At 42.8% G+C, this 17398-nt stretch overlaps 1 long non-coding RNA gene across 3 annotated transcripts; it reads right to left on the reverse strand.

The window, feature by feature from the left end:
- Positions 1 to 6218: 6218 nt before the first annotated feature.
- Positions 6219 to 16855, reverse strand: LOC308474955. Of its 3 annotated transcripts, XR_013985045.1 has the most exons (4): positions 16330 to 16855; positions 14853 to 14884; positions 10318 to 13397; positions 6219 to 9549 (listed from the first exon to the last, which is right to left on the reverse strand). It is a non-coding gene; the product is annotated as an uncharacterized lncRNA (long non-coding RNA). The 3 variants fall into 3 exon arrangements; XR_013985046.1 differs by having other exon boundaries at positions 6219 to 9558; positions 10328 to 13397; positions 14853 to 16855; XR_013985047.1 differs by having other exon boundaries at positions 14853 to 16855.
- Between the last annotated feature and the right edge of the window lie 543 nt (positions 16856 to 17398).

The raw sequence follows: 17398 nt of genomic DNA on the forward strand, positions 1-17398 counted from the left end.
GCTTTTAGCAGCACCACATGTCACATTTGAGGCCTGCCTCCTATGTCCCAGTAATGTTAGCTGAAGCAAGCACCTAATTCAGAGTCCCCTCAAACCTGGCAGCATCCCTACCCAGGGCACATGTCACACTCTTAACCACTCCTTCATAGCAGCAAGCAAATCCCAAAGAAAGCATACCTAGGAGAAAATACTGTGTCTCCACTGAAGTGCTCCAGGAGCAAATCCACAGGAAGTTTTGCCAGTTGGATTCTGGCCAATTTGTGCTTCTGTATATATGAGGTGGCCTGTGCTTAATGTTTGAGTGCTGACAGTTGGTTTGATTATAGGCAGATTTGGTGCCAGAAACACAGACCTCGTTCTGTCAGCAATAGAGCTGTATCGTCAAGCAGTCTCTTCCAGTGTGAATTAGTATTTTAAGGAAAGACTGGCCTTCGAAAGCACTAATAGACTCAACAGTTTAATACTGCCTGCTTTGCATTTTTTACTTTTAGGTTGTGTGCTAAAGGAATATACCTCCATTTTCTTCTCTTCTTGGTTAGGGGTTGTTGTTATTGTTTAGTTAGTATGTATTTTTGAGTTTTTAAATTGTGAACCACCCTGTGATCCTCGGATTAAGGGTAGTATGGAAATTTAATAAATAAGAATAATAATACTTTTGTGTATCTTAGTAGGTGATAATTCTATTTACCCAATGTAAGCATCACGCTCCTCTATGTAGTATAAAATCATTATTGTCACTATTTGTTTAATATTACTGATGGTGCAAGCACACGACTCAATTAGTCAGCTTGTTTGTAAATTAGGAAAATCAGGAACTTTCACACTGGCCAGCTACACAGGGGGGGAAAAGATCTGTGCCAAAGCAATTCTCATGAAAAACAAACCAAGATGTTACAGAATGAAATACCAAGTCTTCCACCCCTTGATTACATGAGCCTTCCAAAAGTCTCCTCATCCAGTATGTTCACAAGATTTCAAACTTCTGGCTTACCTGATCCTCTTTCCAAAGTCAAACAGATACAATGGGGCAGGGGTCCTCCACATGTTTGTTTGTTTTTACTCTAACTCCCATCAGTCTCAGCTAGAATGGCCAGTGGTCAGGGATGATGGGACATAGTCCAACAACATCTGGAGGGTCTCAAGTACCTATTCAAGCATTTGGAATACACAATTGTTCTGTAATTAAAATAAATAGTAAAACAACTATAGTAGGTTTGCCATACATGAACGCATTGTGTATGGCAATCCATGTTGGCAGTGTCGTTTTGGCTGATTTTCCTTTAAAAAAAAGCTCAGCAAAAAGCTCCGAATTTTCACTTTTTGAAATATGGCAACCCTAAACTACAGTAAAACATCTGTGACTAATATATATATTAAGCAAGCTCATTAATACAGCATAACAGTTAAAACAACAATCAAAGTTGGAGATCCAGGTTTAGATTTCGGAAGTGCTTGTTTAAACATTCAAGAGCTCACAGAATGCCAATGCTGATGGGGCCTCCTCCCCTATTTCAGCAGATACAGTGGATATATCTAAAGATTCTTTTGGTGTGGTGTTTTAATAATTCACTGGAGTGCACATCCATGAAACACTACACAATTTTAAAAATGTGATAATTAGAATCACATCTAAATCTTCTTCTTCTTCTTTAGTGCATTGATGTGTTATACAACATTAATATAGAAGGAAGAAGGAAATATGCATATTACCTGAAGGAACTAAACACTGTGGCAAACTGTGCATACTACAATTCTGAACTTAGTTTTAGAAATGGGATGTGAGACAAAGCAAACTCATAGACTGCACATGCTCACACTCAACAATACTGGATGTCCAAACTGCACATCTATTGCACTACCAATTGTTCCCTAGCTATACTTCTTGTGTCTTAAGCTTTGAGTAAAGAGATATTCCACTTGCCCAGGTGGTCCATTTGTTTTTCCTGGAAGAGCTGTCATTTGGTTCCTTCTCCCTGGAGCTGCTATTTATTAGCAGTGACTCCACCTGGTTGCAGCAGAAGAGATGGGATAGTGCAGGGCTCACTCTGTTGTCTTGCAGAGAGACCAGCTGCCATTTGGCTGTTCTTCTCCCTGAACCATTTCCATTCAAGCTGGCCATTATAAGAGGAAATACGTTTGCTTGCCTAAGTTTGCTTATTTCTCTTTCCATTCCCAATTCTTTTTTCCTGCACGTTGTATCTATTAGATTGTAAGTCTGCAGGCGAGATCTGTCTCGTTTTGCAATCTTTTCCAGTGAGCGGTAATTTTTCTGGTAATTTATATAAATAGATAAATAAGTAATATATTATTCTGATTATTTAGAAGATTTCCCCATAGGTTCCCCTCACCTCACCTTTCAAACAACAGCTGGCAATGGGGGATGGCATCCTGCCTTTAATTGCCTCTTGCCTTCTCTTCTGCTTTCTCTCAATTTAAGAAAGTGGGAAGGAAAAGTGAGTATGTGGGAGGTTGTCAGAAGCGAAAGAGACAAGGAGAAGCAGGTGGCTCTTCTCCTACAATTACCTTCCTAGCAACTCCCAACCTGCCCCCTATTATGCAGTCTCTACTATATGAAGCATGTTTGTACATTTAAACTTAATTATCAAGGAACTTTCTGCAGAGTGTGGCAAATGTTATTTGCTAATTAAGGATGTATTTATGCACACACTTTGCCCTTATGCCCATGGAGTGAAGGAACAAAACAGCAAATGGATTTAACCACTGGCCACAAGTTTATTATAACTTACAACAATCTGCAATAGGCATTTATTTCCCCCCAAAAAATTAACTTGACCCAGATACTGCAGGTTTCCCAATTTTTAATGCAGGTGTGAGGAACCTTTGGCCATCCAGGTGTTGCTGAACCACATCTCCCTTCATCCCCAGCAAGCATGAACAATGGCTAGTGATGATGGGAGTTGAAGTTGAGCAACATCTGGAGGGCCAGGGTTCCCCACGCCTGCTTTAAGGGGAAAATTGAGTGAGCAACCTATATTTTTCTGGGGCATGTCAACTCTGGTTCCAATGTCCATATCAGTCTGATAACTGATCAATGCTTTTCCTTACCTGTTTACCTTCAATGAGGTGGCTTAGGGACAAAGTTGTCCTGGGCTGAACATTGTGGGAGTAGCTTTTTCCCTCATGGGGTGATATTTGTTGGTTGGGAAGTCCGCATGAAGGCCATTCATCCAAATTGTCTCAATGCCAGAGAATACTCAATATAAAAAGAAGGCTCATGTCATGTTTTTCTGCTATGCTACCAGCTAGTCTTCACAACTGAACAGATGAACAAACTAACTAATATAAACTGAAGAAAGCCTCAGTCAGTCAAACTTCCCCTCACTCCCCTATTCCCTGCTTTCCCCCCCTTGTTCTGCTCCTGTTCCAAGTGGAGGAGGCAGGAGAGCTTCTGATTTATGGATGAGTGTAGAGCAGTGATTTATGAGTGTAGACTGCTAACTTGCAGCAGTCAGATAGGGACAAGGATGGTGACTTGGGAGCTACTGCCATAAGGACCATAGCTAAGTGGTAGGGCATTGCAGGATGTCCAGGTTCAATCCTTGCAATCTTCAGGTTGTGCTGGGAGTGCCCCCTGCCTGAAACCCTGGGAAGCCAATACAAGTCAGTGTAAGCGATAGTGAGCTACATGGAAAAGTGGTCTGACTTAGTATAAGGCAGCTTCCTATGCTTCTTTGTGGTTAGACCCAGGGTAGACTCCAAGTCCCAAGAACCATCTCTCTGGTGTTTCTCTTATACAGTGGTACCTCAGGTTACATACACTTCAGGTTACAGACTCCGCTAACCCAGAAATAGTGCTTCAGGTTAAGAACTTTGCTTCAGGATGAGAACAGAAATTGTGCTCCAGCGGTGCGGCAGCAGCAGGATGCCCCATTAGCTAAAGTGGTGCTTCAGGTTAAGAACAGTTTCAGGTTAAGAATGGACCTCCGGAACGAATTAAGTCCTTAACCTGAGGTACCACTGTACTTGATCCTCTTGGTTTCTGATCTTCCTTGTCAGTTTCACCATTTCAGCATATTCCATCAATTTCGTCTGCCATTCTTCCTTTGTTGGTAATTCTTCTTCTTTCTATTTTTGGGCTAGTAGCATTCACCTCTCTGGTGTTTCAGTCACTTTCCCCTCCTTGCTTCCCATTGCTTCTGCCGCCACCACCACCCTTTCCCTACTTCCAGGTAAACAAAGGGAAGGGTGCCCAAAGGTGTACGCACACACACATTGCAAATAACAATAATGAAAACACGGTAAATTCAAATAATGAGTGTGTGTGTGTGTGTGTGTGTGCGCGCGCGTAAGCAGTAAAATAATAATATTGTCAGCAAACCATGGCATCACCATGACAATTTGAAACTGTCTCTGAAAGCATTTCCCCATGAATTCCTTCAGCCGACAGTGCAAAAAGACACCCTCCAAGTTGCATATGAGGGCAATCTGGCTGCAACATCTGTCACCCCATTGATCACGAGGGTTCATTTAGCTGATCTGGATGGCTAGCTGAGTGTCCTCCCTCACCGCTTCATGTACATGCCTGCCAAAGCTGCATGCTCAGTGGAAGAAAACAATCTTCCCTAATAGAAGGGGATGTGATGGTCAAGGATATATTATAGCTGAACTCCCCAGCTAAAACCTCCAAACATCCTGCAAGAAAATGCTGGTTTCAAGCTGCTCTTTCCAGAAGTGGACCTTTCAAATCTATTTGAATAAATCCTCATGTTTTCATAGGCTGTGGCACCTACCCTAATGTGATTTTTCTCATCTTGCTGGCACTTCCCTTTCTTGGCACATGAGACATGAATGTGCCTGTTGTTTAACAACCTTTGCCATGCCAAGCCAAAAAAACCTGTCTGATGCCCAGTCAAATATCTGTCCATAGCCCCAAGTGTCCAGCTGCATCATTATCATGCATTCAAGTACTTTTATCTAAGGATTCAAGCATAAAAATCCTTTCAGCTCCCACAAGCAAGTATGTTTCCAACAGAATCAATGGATGTATTCTTTCTTCCCCATAACTGGGTCAAGTCTCCCCTGTATATGTCTCTGTCAATACATCCGTTGATTCACTTTATACAGCTCAGGGTCCTTAAATTGTTCCCTATATTGCCTTCCCAGGACCAGACTATATCTGCTTTCACTGCTCTTATTTTCACTGCTGAGAGCATCTGTGACTCCATTCTGCTTTCCAGGTTTCTGATGAATTATGAATGCATATTCAGACAGTTTGTAGATCCATCTCCACGGGTCACCTTCTGAATTGTGTTTTGTCAGTAGCCACAGCTATTTTTGAGTATTGAAAGTCCCTACCGCTGATGAGGAATGAAGGCTGGGGCAGTGTGAACAGTGGCTTCCTATAGCACCAGGCAAGTTTGTGGCTGAGGTGAGATCTGAACCAGGAATGGCATTCTAGCCTGTGGCTCACACTTTTACCCATCATGTTGCGTCGAACCAGCAATCTGATGGAAGAATTTGTTGCTGTTCCTTGCCACCAGTGACGTGAAAGAGGGCTGTGAGGGGTTTGGGCAGCTACCTCTATCACCTGTGGATTTTGTGTAGCGAGGGAACATTTAGCCTGATGGCTACAAACATATTTGCGCTGGTAACAAGAGCTATCTGATGGCATCTGTGCATCACCATCTCTCTAGAGGGAATGAGATATGGTGGGTTGCACGGGAACTGTGAGATGTCATTATTTCTACAGACATCTGGAGGAAAGGAGCAGGGCTTTGTTTACTAGAGCAACCAAATGCCCCTTCACACAAAGAACATTTGTCAGACTGTCTCAAGGAGAGAAAGCACTGCTGTGCTCATATTCAATCAGACTGGTATCACGAGAGCCACGGGAGGTACAGTAGCTAGAGGCTGAGCATCTGTCTCATCTACAGCCAGAGTGCTAATTTTCGCTTTCTTTAAAAAAAAAAAAAAAAAACCTGGAGGAAATGTGTATTAATTTGGAAACAATTTTCAGAATACTACTTTCTTCCTCTCAACAGTGCGGTAATTACTGCCCTTATTCTGCAGAGCCCAAGAACACATTCCTCAGTCATCTACGTAAGTCATAATTATTTATCCCCCTCACAGAAAACAAACAAATTTTCAAACTATTCACAATCACTCTTTTCTCTTATGACAAATTCTCTGGGTGATGTTCCCCAGATGTTCCTCAGACTGTGGCTACCCCCCCCCACCCCAAAAAATGGCATGTGAAATGAAAATAATGTTTTGTTGTTGTCACCATCACCATCAGGTTATGTATTTCCATAGGATGTGCATTTGTGTCAGAACACATGAAAAAGTGAGCAAAATGAGGCCATTCAGTTCAACTTCCACTCATTCCAAAGCAAATGCACAAAATAATGACCAGGTGCTTTCCATCTATTATAAGTTACCACATAAAAAAACTCCAAAACATCTAAAAGCACATGAAACGCCACCAGAGTGCTAAAAACCCACAACAAACTTCCAATATCAGCATAAATAATACCCATTTAGCTTCTCTCTCAAAGGCTTTGTGAAGTTAAATGATCTTGGCCACCCTCTGAAATACCCTGAAAGAACTAGCCTAATTGGCTCCCTAAACTGGGAGTTCCATAATGAGAAAGATATGGCCCTTGCAGCTACACACCTAACTTGAGATAACTGAGACACTCAAGAAGAGGAGTGCCTGACCAAGCTGTATGCTGACAAAGCTATGTGGGAAAGTTCATACTGAAGAAGTCATTCTTTTAGATGCCTTGGAATCAGACTTTTATGGGCAGTGCATTCTGGTACATCACCGAGAATAATTGGTGGATAGAAGCTTTACTGGCCTTGAACCACTGTGTAATTGTCAACAGATTAAAATTGAGATTAGATTCAGATGGCTGGAGACCATGATAGTGATATGTCCTTAAAAGCTTTTCAGATGTCAATCTGTACTGCATGAAAAGGCAGCTCTCCACAGTCTCTTACGTTGTTAACCCCATGTTATCACTATTACAAATCCTGGAGAATCTGAGTGGCCATGTAGTCTTGCCAATGCAATGGTAAAGTTGCATTAAGTCAAGCGGTCAGAGGCTACAGATGCAGTTTTATTTAAGGGCCACGGAGAAAAGTCTTGTCTTTAACCACAATGCAGAAACCTTGTAAGGAAAATGTTTGTTGTTATTGTTACAAAGTGTCTTGCATAAGAAGAAAGCGGTATAATGATTGGGTTGTGTAGCTAATTAGAATTATGCTGTTTAACGTCTACACAAAACCACTGAGTTGGGTTATCTGGAGTTTTGGAGTACATTGTCAGCAATATGCTGAAGGCACACAGCTCTACTGTAGGTGTAGCGGTGGATGTACTAGACCAGTGTTTCCCAAACTTGGGTCTCCAGCTGTTTTTAGACTACAACTCCCATCATCCCTTAGCTAGCAGGACCCGTGGTCAGGGATGATGGGAATTGTAGTCCAAAAACAGCTGGAGACTCACATTTGGGAAACACTGTACTAGAATGTTGTGTACCATGACAGGCAGAGACATTCCAAAATTTCAGCCAGGGATCTCTCCCATCCCTACCTGAAGATGCCACAGATTAAACCTGGAACCTTCTGCACGCAAGGCAGAAGCTGTACCACTGAACAGCTTCCCTTGATGTTAGAGCAGTGCCCTCCCATTGTGTTCCCACTGACTTTCAAGCTAAAATAAGCAACAAAATGGTGTTGGGTTAACTTTAGCAAACAAAGGTTTTTGCTGTAAATGAACACCTTTAAACCCCCTACCAAAATGCAAACTATATCGTTAGTGTTCACATCTGAATATATTTAAGCGACATTTCTGCATGTGTTACAAAGTCACACAGCAATCTGCATTTTCATTGAATTGTAAATATTTGCGGACCTCATACAGAAAGCTTTGTTGCTCTCGGATTCGTATTGTTTTAAAACTTGCTACCGCAATGCATTAGAGAGACAATAATCCAGGACAGCGAGCACCAATTTCAAAGAGTTTAATCTAACAGCTTGGTTCTAAAATGATTATGATAATGATTTCATATTGTATATTTTTCTTTAAAAAATGTGTACTGTATAAAGCATGGCTCTGTATAAGAACATAAAAAGAAACTTACTGGATCAGACCAAGAGTCCGCAACCTATTTGCAACACCGGGCAAGCAGATGCTTTAGGGAAACCCACAAGCGGGGCACAAAGACCTGATTAGCATTAGAAACAGGCCGATCCATTTTACATTTTGCAGGGATTAAAAGCAAATCTAGCTCGGTGTTCAGTTTATTACAGTCAGAAAACAAGCTGCAGCTGTGCTGGGTCAACTGTTGTATTGCAACATAAGCCACCCGTATATCTTCTTCCTGAAGGTTACCCAATGCTCCTTGTTTTAACCATATGCACGCAGACACTATTTGGAGAGAGTTATTGGCGGCATTAATTATTTATACAATGTCACCATTGTACAACAACACAAGCATTACAAAAAAGACAGCTCCCTGCCCCATGGAGTTTGCAATCTAAATATTGACAGCCGCAGAAACAACAGAGGGAGACGGCAAAGGAAAGGAAAGGAAAGGGCAAGGACGACTGGCAATGCCTTGCCGGGAGGGCAAAGGAAAAAAGAGATGAAGTCCCACAAGGGGGTGATCTGCATTAGGGTAGGCTGGTTTTTTACTGTTATCATCGCTTCTTGCCTCCTTGAGATGCACATGATGCTTACTGCCAATTGTGCTGATGCCACTACTTCTGACCATCAGTTTAGCTTTATGCCAACTCAGTTTTTTAATGTGGCAGCACCTAAACTTTGGAACTGCCTATTGAAATCAGGCAGGTGTTATCACTGCACTCTTTTTGGCACCTGCTGAAAACACTTTTGTTTAGACAATGATACTCAACATTGTTTATATTTTGGAGCTCAAAAATAAAAGCTGGCCTATCCCATTCACTCCCTTCTAATGACATTACACTTATCCTGTTTCCAGCCTTTATATCTTGAAGTTCATTTTTCAGATCTAGGTGAGAGCCACTTAGCTTTATGACCAGGTTGATTTCATTCTGATTTGTGCAATGCGAGTTTCTGGTCTCTTGTATCTGCTTCCCAACATGCTTCCAGTTAGTCTGAAATACTGGAATAAGAAACGAGTAGAGATGTTAATATACAGTCCTTCATTTACTCTGAAACCTAAATGTTTATAGGTATATAAATCTGAAGTGTCATGCTGGATGCTTCATGAATTGTAAATGTAGACACGGCAGCTAAGGGGACATGGTGCCTTGTTTTATAGAGCCGGCAGTGACTAACAAGATGTTAGGAATAAAGCTGATTAGGGTATTTTACAATAAAGCAGTATTGTATTTTAAAATGAGACTATGTCCCCCACATTCAAAATCCCTGTCTTAAATAACACCCAATAAAGAACTGAAAGGAAGGACAGAACCTAACTGAACACAAAGCTTCTAAATCCAATTGGCCTATGTGTTTACGTTCTCCTATCTATCAAGTAGTAACTATAAAAAAGGCAAGCTAGACATAGTACAGTGTTTATTCATTTTTTTAAAAAAAACGTACTGTCAGAGCTGCTTCCAGATCCTAGCTCACAGAGGATCACGCTAGCCAGCGATCATTAAACAAAAGTCTTTATTGAGTTACAGTTTCCATTCTCAAGCTGCTGCGTGCAACTCTACGTCTCATGGTTAGATCGGCGAAGCTCCATCTGAGTCTCCGCCCCCTGTACACCAGTTTAAGATTCTAGCCTTACTCCACCTCTTCCGTCTCTCCTTTCTCCTCTGGGTCCTGCTACCCCCCGGGGTCCCTTCCTTCCTGGATTCTTCTGACGCTGACGTTGACCCCCCTGACTCCTCCCCGTCTTTTCGGCGGGCTTTGGGACCTGGCTCCCTATCCGGGCTGCCAACTGCACCGCCCTCCTGTACATTTGAACTTGGCGCGCGCGCCCAGCCTTCAACCTTCCTCTCGACCGTTTCCTCGCTCCCCGATGGAGGCGTGGCCAATCCTGACTCATGTCCTCCCACTGGCAGTGCGCCGCCTGATCCCGATGCCTGGGACTCCTCCCCCCTACTGCACTCTGGTGTGGACGCTGGTCCTGATTTCCAACTGCTTCTCTCTGAGTCCCCTCTGGCCCCTTCTTCCTGGGGTGTCCCCCTCGGCACCCCCCTTGCTCTGACCATGGGAGCCCCTTTCTGTGAATCTTCCGATTCGCTGGAAAGACTCAGAGACCTCGGACCGCTGTCATCGCTAACATTACCTTCGGACTCCTCCCCCTCACTCTCTATTTCCTCCCTTTCCTGTGCCTCTGCTCCTGAACCCCTGACACGTACGTTTTAAAACAGCACAATCCAAAGCAAGGATCACCTACCTCAGGCATGGACAAACTCGGCCCTCCAGATGTTTTGGGACTACAACTCCCATCATCCCTGACCACTGGTCCTGTTAGCTAGGGATGATGGGAGTTGTAGTCCCAAAACATCTGGAGGGCCAAGTTTGCCTATGCCTGACCCACCTCCACCAGAACCTGCTCATATGGAAAGATCATCATCAGAGGCAAGGATGTAGCTAAGTAATTACGTAAAAGATGCAGCCCTGTGGGCCCACATGTCACAAATGTGCATACACTGTGCATAGGCAAACTTATATGTACTGTTCGTTTCCATCACTCTCACAGCCTGGATGGCCCATCCCATTTCACTACCTGAGGCAAAATGGGAATGTGCCACTTCCTGTTCCCCCTGCTGCCAGATAAAAATGATTTTTAGAAAGAGAGAAGAATAGGGATTCTGATTAGAGATTCTTCCGAGAACAAATGTGGATTACTGCGATAGATCTAACACACGATGATGGGCTTGAGATAATAGGGCTATGGCCTAAAAGGAAAGTGGATCACTTGAATGACACAAACTATTACAAATTGATTGGGGGAGACCCTCTATTTAGAATATGCATCTTTTTTAAAAAAAAAAAAAGTGTGTGTGTATATATATATATATATATATATATATATAAAGCTTCTGTTTCCCCTCAAATGAAGATTTGGAGGGAAAACATCAATATTCCTAATCATTCTTTCATCAGACATTGACAGAGCAGCATCAAGGCTTAGGGCCAAACTACACATAACACCACAATTCACAATTACATGAATAGTTTTTTCCTTCTTTTTTACCATGGGGGGGGGTCAGGACTCTGGCATTTGGTGAGGGGGCTTTAATACTTTGCTTGGTGCTACAGTTCTAATCCACATCAAGGCTTCCACTCCTTACAATACAAAGAAGCTCCCATTGAAGCAAATGGGATTTTTCCTCCCAATACAAAACTCAGGAGCTGACCACTGACTGTGGCTACAGCAGGGAACAAAGAAGAAGAAGAAGAGTTTAGATTTGATATCCTGCTTTATCACTACCCTAAGGAGTCTCAAAGCGGCTAACAATCTCCTTTCCCTTCCTCCCCCACAACAAACACTCTGTGAGGTGAGTGAGGCTGAGAGACTTCAGAGAAGTGTGACTAGCCCAAGGTCACCCAGCAGCTGCATGTGGAGGAGCGGAGATGCGAACCCGGTTCACCAGATTACGAGTCTACCGCTCTTACCCACTACACCACACTAACTCAAAGTGTAAAAGGTCCCCTAACTCAGACATGAGGGTCCCAGTCCCAATTGCTTTCCAATGTCTACAGTCTACTTTAAAGGCTATTTATCCAATTGCTAATTGTGTGAGTGGCACCCCCTCTAGTTTGGCCTTTGCTCCTACCTTTCATCAGCTTCAGAAGATTAGGCAGGAAAACTTCTGTCCGTTACATCCACGATTTCTTGGCAACAGTTGTGCAAAAAAGTACTTTTCTCTAATTGAGCACATTGAAATCTCATTGAAAGACAATTTCTTTTAGCTGACAGCTTCTCTCTGAAAACTCCCTTGAACTTGCAATAATTCAGGTACTAAATCAAGCAGGGGTTCTACTTGGAAGGAGAACCATGAAAAACGGGTACAGAACATGTGACAATGAGGCAAAGTTGCATCTACAGGAGTCCTTGCAGCTGAATTAAAACTGGAACACTGAACTGGAAATTGAGGCAGAAATATGCAGCTGTCCCTTATGGGGATTGAACCTGCGACCTTGGCATTATCAGCACCACAGTCTACCAACTGAGCTATAGCCCTGCACTTTAATCCCTGCTGAGACTTTGAAATCCAGGCTGATTAAGTTGCAGTAGCAGTAACTAGCTCAGGTACTGGAATTTTATTGTAAACTGCTTTGGGGGGTGGATCTTAGCTAAAAAGTGTGGTACAAATAAAATGAAATCATTTCCTTGTGGCTTCTGGATGCCAGGTGAAAGAAGTACTGTATCTTCCATCTCTAAATTGTGATGAACAGAGTGGCTGGGGAAACTCACCCAGATGGACAGGGTATAAATAATAATTATTGCATGACCAGGCGGCGACAGCCCCAGCCCCCAGGGATCATAAGGAAGGAATAAAGACTCCGAAAATGTTATATGGAATTAAAATTATGCCACAACTTTATTAAACTTCCAGATGTAGGAAGAACTTGGCTTGGCCCAGCCCCCCAGTCGGGGGGAATTTGGGCTCATCAGGGTAATTAGGATATGGGGGTGATCTACGAGATGTAAGTGTAGCAGGCAGCCAAGCCTACATCCCCGCACGCAGGGTAGTTCACTGACAACCTTTCAGTGTATGGCCAGTGACACCCATATATATATAACCCCTTTAAGAGGGGGACCCTGGAATCACTGCCGCAGGGGGGTGAGTCACCACTTCACGCCCCCCCCCCCATATATAGGGAAGGAAAGACTAAAGGATTCCACCCAAGGCCATAACCACCAAAGTTGTGACGAAATGCTACGGGGAAGACAAAACCTGCCAATGCAGGAAAATTTCTTCCCGGTCCTTCAATAGCAACCAGTCAAAGATTGTAGCAGCGCCCGTTAAACAGGAAGAAAAAGTTAATCTGCAAACAAGAAACATTAAACAAAGGGAGGGTAGGGAGGGTGAATCTCCAGAGCCAACTGCCTGGCTATTGTCAGCTCCACCCCCTATTTATAAATGAGACTGGCCCCAGCTCCCAGCAATTACTGAGGCTGGGCGTGAACCTCCAAAAATTAACACTGAGAGGCAAGCCAGCCCCTGTTTGCCAGTAAGCTCCCTTACTGGTTCTAAAATTCTTAATGGTAAATTGAGCTAACATTCATTTTTCCCTTTCTATGTTTAATTGCTTCAGCTTACCTCTTCTTCATCTTCTTCTTTTTAAATAAATACTTTGGACACAAATTGTGTCACTATGGTACAGCACCGCATTCAAGCTAGCTCTATAAAAACAGCCTCAAAAGTACCATTTTTGTCTGAGACAAGATGATTTTTCTCCTGTCAGTCACAGACCTTGAGAGGAGCTGTAAAAATAACCACAGTGGCTTTTAGCCAATAGACTTCTTTGACAGCATCACAAAAATGCTTCCAGCTCAGTAGTTTCATATCTACTGATACAAACACTTGTGCTGGCCCAAATGCTGAAATCTGGATTAGTGGTCCTCTATCATTTGGCCTCACAGAATTGTTTGGTGTCTGACAGAGCCTGACTAGAGTGAGATGTGAGGGAAGGAAGGAAGGAATATCTCTAAATGTATGTAATACATTAAGAAGTGTTGGTTTTTCTTCCAGGATTAGAAGTGAAACAGTGGAGCTGGACTCTCCTTGCCTCCTTATACAGAGAGAAATATCCTTAAGGGGCCTCAAGAGTGCATGGACCCCTTACTACATCCCTGGGAGGAATGGGCAACAGTCATGGGAATGGCACTAACAATCAGGGTTTTTCCAGACAACCTGCTCATCAAGCATTGCTCCTGATTGGCTGGCACAGAGCTGACACGATGGTTAGATCATGCCCAGCCTTTACTTAGCATTCATTTTTAGTTTTTTATGGGGTGGCTATATGACAATGAATATTCATCCTGCATCCAACCTGATTTGTTTGCAGGCTGTTTACACATCTCTGCATTAATCATTCATTAATATCACCTTTTTCAATCCATTCCCCTGTCACTTAACAAATCACAAAAAAGTCTGTTGTTTTTTGAGTGGATTCATTGTGCTAGAGCTACAGTGCTTTAAGCCACTTTAAACATACAGAGGGACGCGGGTGGCGCTGTGGGTAAAACCTCAGTGCCTAGGACTTGCTGATCGTAAGGTCGGCGGTTCGAATCCCCACAGCGGGGTGAGCTCCCGTCGTTCGGTCCCAGCTCCTGCCCACCTAGCAGTTCGAAAGCACCCCTAAGTGCAAGTAGATAAATAGGTACCGCTTTATAGCGGGAAGGCGTTTCCGTGTGCGGCACTGGTGCTGGCTCGCCAGTTGCAGCTTCGTCACGCTGGCCACGTGACCCGGAAGTGTCTTCGGATGGCACCGGCTCACGGAATCTTGAGCGAGATGAGCACGCAACCCTAGAGTCGGTCTCGACTGGCCCATACGGGCAGGGGTACCTTTACCTTTACCTTTTAAACATACAGACTTAATGCATGCAACTCTCAGTGGCCTTTCCTACCTTCACCAATTCACATAGCAGCCAAGATCAGGTGGGTTTTCAGAAAGAGAACCTATGCCAGAATGGCATGCCATAGGGCTCTAGGTGAATGGTGGAGTCAAACACCCAAAGTCATTACACTAGGGTTTCTAGGAAAATCTTTATATGACAGCATCAAAATTATATGACTTATCACTGCTTATATGTATATTAGAATACATGATGGGATAAAGTTAGCCATCACATACCAAAATAAACTGTTGGGTGTACTGGTAGCTGGATGGACTGGTGTCATGCATAACAGCACTTCTACCTGCTGGAGATACTTGCCTGAGTGCTACCAGTATCCTCATGTCCTGATCCTGTCATCAATATAACAAAGAGAGAAAAAGAATTATCCAGCAGTTCCTTTCAAAGGTTGCATTTACAGTGCTTATCCCATAAGCATTAGTGGTATTATGCAAACTTAAGTGATATTTCCCAACTAAAACTGATTGGCTAATCATATTGGATGGGATGCCACTGTCCTGCCTTTCCACTGCAACTCTTCAGATGCTCACACACATAAAAACACACACACACACAGCTGTTCTTGAAGTTCAGGCGACTCTCTAAAGCAGAATTTAACATGGCATGAAGGCTGCCAGGAAACGCAGTTAGCAAAATCTGAAATAGTTCTGGGTTGACATTTTTCAATTGGCACAGAGAAGAGTGTTAATGCAGGAAACAACCCACCCACGTATATTCAAATACTTGAAATGTAAATAGCTATCTTAGTAAAAATAGCTTCCTACTTCCAAAATTACATTTTCTATTTATGGTCAATGAAAATTATTGTACCATGCAATTATGAGTTAGTGTGGGTGCGTAACTTCTATGCTCATTTCCCCTAATAGCTTAACATTTCAATATTCTAGGGGAAAGAAATTGTGTGAGTACTTTCATGATAGTCACTGCCTACTAAACTGGAATAAAAATTCTGTAAATTTCCTAAAATCTTTATTACGTTCCAAGTGAACCTTTCAAATATGATTTTAATGGACAAATCTCAGCAACCTAATCCTTAGATATCTGTTCCATCCTCTGTGAGCCAAGCTAAAGAGTATCTTAAATATGGCTTTTCATTTGTGTGTATGTGGTTTTTGAATGAAAAGCAGCTAGGGGGTGGAGCTACAATCTGGATTGATTCTCCTGGTCCCATTGTCATGATGAAAATACCCCTAAAGAGCGACTATTTGCCCCAGCCACTTTTGGTGTCGGTGGAGAATCTTAGTCAGGACCACAGTGCAGGGGAATTAAACACCCCTCCATCTACTCAATGTTTCTAATCTAGATCAGGTTCCCAAACCAATTTCATTTTAAACACAAACATGGGTGTACAGGGAGACATTTGATGAACCCCACTTACAGATTCAAAATAGAAAAGTTATATAAGCAGAATGCTCTATAAACATTTGTAAAGTTATAATAGTGATCAAATTGATGGTAATTTGATCACTCATATTTACAGATACAACACTATAGCAGTATCCTTACACTAGAGGAAGCTACGACAAATGGTACACTGTTAGCAAAAGGGTGTGAAGTGGGGTATGCCACAAAGGCCTATGATCTCCCAGGACTCATTTTCTCCCCTTTGAGTTGGTGTTATCTTGTGGTAACAGAAGACATAGCATAAAACATTCCCAATAAAGTCAGTGGACAGCCCTAGAACATAGATTTTCCACTTCTTAAGCCCTCCAGTCCCACAGCCAGTCATAGGTAAAAGCCCTACCAAGATAACACAAATAAACAGAGTCAGCCCTACCATTAGGCAGGGAGGCAGTTGCCTCAGAATGCAGATGCTTTGGTGGGGATAAGAAATGATGGAGAGGTGTTGGAGAACAGAGCTGTGGGTGCCAAGCAGTCTACCATCCAGTGCACCTCCTAAAAAAGCCCGCTGTCCATAGGTGCAGTGCATGGCATCATCCTCTTGGCAGCATCAAAGCAAAATTCAACTGTCAATCTAGTTTGCTTCTGTATGTGGAATAAGGGGAGGGCATCCTCTTGCCCTTTGCCTCAGGCAACCACATGTCTTTAGCTGCCCCTTCAAATAAAATATATCAAGATGTGCAACCTGAAGTTTCATCCTTATGTCTTTAGAACTATAGGCACACAAAGGAGAACTTTGGCAAGAGATAACTTTGCACAAACCGAACACTATGCACAGAAACTGAACATCCACCATGGGGGGGGGGGCAGCACAGTGTTCCAGTAGCTTAGTATTCCCATTGCAGTTTCCCAAACTTGTCATTTTGATTTTATAAGCAGGATTGTACTTCTAGTACCTTAAGCTTCTGTATTGTTGTTGTTGCCATCAGTTTAGAGTTGGGAATGCCACTTATAACTCATTATTATTTGGTAAAAAAAATATGTTGTTTATCTCACAAGTAAATAATATGTAACATTACAACAGGCCACCATCAAAATGCCATATTGTCTTCCTCCCTCCCATCTGAATTCACAATTTATAATGCTAGCCAGGAAACCTACAATGGTCATACCAATTGCAATTTTTTTCTGCATATTATTTGCAGGTGGATCTCTTACTTCAAACATAGAAGGTTTGGGGGCAGGGAAGGGAGGAGTTCCTTCAAAATTATGGAATTTGTGGCCTTATCTCACACTATAGGTCTACATTCTGGATCGTATGCAATGCTGCAGTTTCACTCATGCAACAGATTTTTGCTTTTCCCGCAGAACCTCCTCCTCTTCTCTTTCCTGTAGCCACCCCATGAGGGATGTTAGCATCCAAAATGCGTATTAAAGGGTTAATTGAAGAGCTGTAGAACTCTAGAATGTCATACAATCTGTGGCAGTTATTTCAGTTGGTACAG

This window comes from Podarcis pityusensis (genome assembly GCF_964106645.2).
Source record: "Podarcis pityusensis genome assembly, chromosome: 4".
In the NCBI taxonomy this organism is placed as follows: Eukaryota; Metazoa; Chordata; class Lepidosauria; order Squamata; family Lacertidae; genus Podarcis; species Podarcis pityusensis.